The 5,824-nt window shown below is 29.6% G+C and overlaps 1 non-coding gene across 1 annotated transcript; it reads right to left on the reverse strand.

Annotated features, from left to right (window-relative positions):
- Positions 1-3,089: 3,089 nt before the first annotated feature.
- Trnav-aac (transfer RNA valine (anticodon AAC)) lies at positions 3,090-3,162 on the reverse strand. The gene has a single exon. It is a non-coding gene; the product is annotated as a tRNA-Val (tRNA).
- Between the last annotated feature and the right edge of the window lie 2,662 nt (positions 3,163-5,824).

A 5,824-nucleotide genomic window follows, 5' to 3' on the forward strand; every position in this document is an offset into this window, starting at 1 on the left:
TGTACAATGAACGCGTTTTATCCAGGAAGACAAATATTTATTCGAAGTACTGACGTCTTTTGAATCTGTTTTATCTTGATTTAAAGTTAAGTTATAATTTTTTATTTTCATATATAATTATAATAAAAGTACATTACTATTTTGTATTTCAAAATATGTATCGCTCTTAAGATGATTACAGCGGCGTGGTGATTTAAACTCCAAGTCTTAGATTAGCATTAGCGAATTAACAGGCAGTTACTGTCTTATAATGATCGTAGTTTTACGATGTCATTCAAAGATGTGAATGTTAATACAATATTCGCTTTCCAAGGCGTTCGTGTAATATAATAAAATATAATGATAATAAACTGTTTTATGTAATTGCCTTGATTAACGACAGGGGAAGACTTTTGTTTCTAAAAACTATATACGCAGTCATTGGTGGCTTGAAAACTCTTTAAGATACGAGTAATGTAACTATAGGCACAAGGTATTAGTTACAAACGTTGGCGGCGCATTGGCTAAATTAGTTATGGTTAATGTTTCGCGGTTAACGCCAATGTCTATGGGTGGCGGTCACTTAGTATTTGATTAATCTCAAATCGCAAATCTATTTAATATAAAAAAACGCTCATTAAGTATAGCTTTTAAACCAAGACGTTTAATAAATCACTTATTTATTGTGTTGGCCCAGTGGTCGAAATTCGAACGTATTGTCTTCTATTAACTGCTCTTTGCGATAACATTAATAATGAATACAATTTTTTTTATAAAAAAATAATTTAAACAATTAAAAAAAGAAAATCGTTTGATAAACAGAGAAGAAAACGGTACCAAACTGTTTCGGATTTGCCTATTTTGTATATATAGTTCACCCTGTGACCAAAATCCAATATAATCTTAAAAAATTACTGAAAATCATTTATGAGAAATACATTTATGCATTGGCATTAATTGAAAATTGTTTTTTACTCTTATTTACGTTGTTTTTTAATAATACATACTATTAGCTAGTAAACAAAAAATCGGAGAGCAAACAGTGGAGCAAAATGTATCACCGTGCTATTCTGCAAGATCTCACCCTTGAAATGTTACCAATCGACTTATGGTGATATACTATTTTGACACTTGCATTCTTGAAATGTTATAATTATAATGGTCAGTTTCGCATATCACTTACTGACAATTCACGACCGTTCATTGCGGTGAGTTGCGAGTTTTATTGAAACCAAAACAAAACCTACTGAAATGTTTTGTTTATTTATAAAGTATAGATTAGTATAAATAAATCACCACAGAACCGGAATGTTTAATGAAAATCTAATTAGTATAATAATAGATTTAGTATAAACTCTGAAATTGAGACTCAACTAGCTGTCGTCCGAAATTTTTATATTATTAATCGCTATTCAAATATAATTAAAATGTCATACTTTAAACAGATTTAAGCTCTTATACCTCATATATTTCAGTAAAACTCGATTACATTAGCGCTTATGACGAACAATTTTCATAAATTACATTATAACGTACAAATATTTTCACAAGTCACCGTTAAGTAATCATTTGAGGGAATGAAAAAAAAAGGAAGCACTCTGTTAATCTCCATAAAACAAGCCTTGGAATGATAAAGCACGAACATTGTACGTAATAGCAACCGAATTTGTTTAAAAAGTAATTTAACGAAATCGTTCAAGTCATTCTTAAGATAAATATGTTTAACGTTTAATAATAATTAATTAATCGAATTTTTATCGAACATTTTTAAATTAATTGATTCTCTGTTTCTGATGCCGATGAAACTAGTCGAGTCTAGAGGACTAATTCTACTAAAAAATTGTTACTTTATGACAATCGAATCAAAGCGTAATCGATGCCGTTTATGCGTTTTTCTATTCTTTATCTATCGAATATTACCAGAAAAGTTAACAATTAAGTTTGATTTTGACATAACGGTATATGTTAACATCGTATCGCTTCGGTTCCTATCCGAATGAATATAGAATAGTCAAAGTTGTTTTGGAAATCGGGAACGTATCGCAATCGTAAAAAATTATTAGAATTGACCCAGAACGTTAAATACCTCGTATTTTTTTATTAAAAACATCGAAGCTTTAATATATAGATACATTGAACTCAATGATACAATTTCTTATATTCTTTCAAAAATATCATACATAGCCTTAATAACCAAAACTGCTTGCTCTTCAAATTCGCCTCAACAAAGTACGTGTATGAAGTTGCAAATAGAATTCCATGTATACTGCAGAGCAAAAGCTCACTGAATTCTATCTACCGGATTGCAGAGAAACGAAAGTATCGAGAAAATGAGAATTGTGCTGAAATTGATTTTACCAGTTGCCCAAGGCGACCTCACCATTACCTATTTCACTTCAACTATTATTTAATATCTAAATTTTTGTTTATACTATATTGTATAAATCAATTTCATTTCTAAGAAGTTGTTTTTTTATAAAATTATTAGGTGGACGAGCAAAAGGGCCAGGTGTTAAGTGGTCAACACCGCCCAGACATAGCATTGTAAGAAATATTAACCATCGCTTACATACCAATGCGCAACCAACCTTACTAAGGTATTTCAAAAAAGTTTAAAAATTTGGAAAATAATTTATTGTTTTGTGAATAATGATCTCAGTAATGGAGATCACTCTACAATATTGAAATACTGTTGTTATATTATTGTTGTAGATTATCGAAACGATATCCACTTAAATAGAGGTATTGGTATTTAATCAATCCATTATTTGTAAAAATATCAACCAAAAATGGAAACAAATATTGTTTTCATTTCAATAAATATTGTTAATTTATGTATATATATATATACATAAATTATATATATATATATATATATATATATATATATACAAATACGAAATAAATATGACCGATTGGGATTTGTATAAATTTGGCAGCAATAAAATTCAATAAATGAAATTTATATATACGTTTATTATATTTATTATAAATGTATTACTCCGACATATTGATTCCTTCCTTTGATGAAGGACAGGCTAGTACATTGTCGGTCCAGAGAATCGGAATATGTAATCCAAAAATATACTAAAATATATATAAAAAACATTTGTTTCCGCCCGGGATCGAACCGGGGGCCTTCTGCGTGTTAGGCAGATGTGATAACCGCTACACCACGGAAACATTGATTGTAATCATCAATTTAATGAACAGATAATTACTGATATTTAATAACTATTATTTGAAATCTATAATTAAACTATATTACCTTACCTATTAAACACAATTATTTTAAAAAGATATTTCAACACATAAATAATTAATTGTAAAACAATAAAATAATTCCATAACCAGCACTTAATATACACTCACTCATATGTATGTGATAATAATGACTCAAAAAAATAAGCAGCTATTTTTATAATATAAGATATTTGTTAGGTAATTACACAATACAATAATAATACTATCGAATAAAATAATAAGTTGGCGGCCTCAAATGTAAGGAATTTGAACCTCATCCAATCAGCCTCAAGATGAAATATCTCCTATCATTTCTGTACCTACAACTATTCTAATTATGAGTAAGACGATTGATTAAAGCGTTCGAATATGAAAGCAGACTAACAAACTGAAATACAGTTTTAATTGTCATATAAAAACAAAGTAATTTACTGGTGGTAGGGCTTTGTGCAAGCTCGTCTGGGTAGGTACCACCCACTCATCAGATATTCTACCGCAAAACAGCAACACTTGATATTGTTGTGTTCCGGTTTGAAGGGTGAGGCACAAGGGACATAAAATCTTAGTTCCCAAGGTTGGTGGCGCATTGGCTATAAGCGATGGTTACATTTCTTACAATGCCAATGTCTAAGGGCGTTTGGTGACCACTTACCATCAGGTGGCCCATATGCTCGTCCACCTTCCTATTCTATAAAAAAAAAAATGTTAAAAAATTAAATTAATAAAATTAAATTAAATAAGATAAGAACGATATAAAAAACTATCGCGGTATTTCTAAATTGTCAGTTATTCCAAAACTTTTTGAAAAGATTGTCTATGATACGATATTTCCATTATTAAGGCCTCTACTTACCTGTAACCAACATGGTTTTATTAATAAGCGATCCACTGAGTCCAATCTGTGTGAGTTCTTGCATACAGTATTAAGTGCTATGGAAGTTGGTTTCCAGGTAGATGTCGTATACACTGATTACTCGAAAGCATTTGATAAGATATCGCACAATTTGTTATTACAAAAACTTAACAACATCGGTATACATGGTGACCTTCTACGTTGGCTTACATCTTATCTCCGCGAAAGATCTCAAGCCGTTGCTATTAAAGGATATACGTCTAGTTTTATTCCTGTAACATCGGGTGTACCACAAGGTTCTCACCTTGGCCCTTTACTTTTTAACATTTTTATTAATGACGTAACTAATTGTTTCAAAAATTCTCAAGTTTTATTATACGCTGATGACACTAAAATTTTTAAGATAATAAAAAATAATCAAGACTGTTTTCATTTACAAGAGGATTTAAATAAATTAGGACAATATTGCATTGCTAATAATTTGCAGCTTAATGTTGACAAGTGCTGTGTAATTACATTTTCGAGAAAAAAAGAACAAATAATTTTTGACTATTCCATATTTAATACTAAATTAAAAAGGGTAACGGAGGTGAGAGACCTTGGGGTACAACTAGACAACAAACTTATATTCGATAAGCATATTGAGGAAATAGTGATGAAGTCGTATAAAATGCTTGGATTTATCTTTCGGCAAGGGGCAGACTTTAAAAATATTCATACCTTTGTAATTTTGTACAATGCTTTCGTTAGATCACATTTAGAGTATGCGTCAACTGTTTGGAATCCACAATATGCAAAATATGTCAACTTAATTGAAAATATACAAAACAAATTTATCAGGAGGTTGCGATACAAATTTACTTTTCCTGACTCTGTTTTTATGCCACTTGAAGAACGTAGAGAACAAAGAGACCAAATGTTTCTTTACAAAATATTAAATAATTTAATTGATTCTCCATATCTGCTCAGTGAGATTTTATTTAAGTGTCCTCGTTTTAACGCTCGCTCTCAGGATACTTTTTCAATACCCATTTATAAAACTAATTATTTCAAAAATTCTTTTATTCTAAGATCTTGTAATAGTCATAATAGAAAATACAACCACATTGATCTGTTTAAAAATAGTTTAAGTAAATTTTATAATCTTGTGAAAAATACTTATTAGTAATTAACCATAACCATATTTACGTTAAAATTTTACTTTGTCATAAATAGTTATATTTTATGTAACATCAAAATTAGTCCACTTCCCTGTTAAAACAGTAGTGGAAACTTAACTGGCATAAGTGTTAAAATATGATTATTATATTAAGTTGTAATATACGATATGCTGTATGTTTCCCTAATAAATAAATAAATAAATAAATAAAAATAAATTTTTGAGACGATTACAATTACTTTAAAACTCAACAACTCCACATAATAACAATTAAAATAAAAACAAAATTCGTTAGAACCTAAACGAAAACAAAATATTATAGTTAAAAGCAATGCTTATGTAACATTAAGCGCTGTTATATTATTTACATAGCGGTTGTTGCAGTGCTAGAAACTAGTTATATAGAAAGGGCTGCAAGACAATTGCGAGCCACCACGGGGCATGATTTCATAACAAACATAAGTAAGCTGACGTGAACCGCTTATTTACAAAGAATAGATACCTACATAGAACGAACAGCGAAAATGTTTTTATGCTACAAATACTAAATAAATTTATAGCTTTCTCTTATCAAAATGAAAAATGGAAGC

Source organism: Nymphalis io, chromosome 1, assembly GCF_905147045.1.
Source record: "Nymphalis io chromosome 1, ilAglIoxx1.1, whole genome shotgun sequence".
Lineage (NCBI taxonomy): Eukaryota > Metazoa > Arthropoda > Insecta > Lepidoptera > Nymphalidae > Nymphalis > Nymphalis io.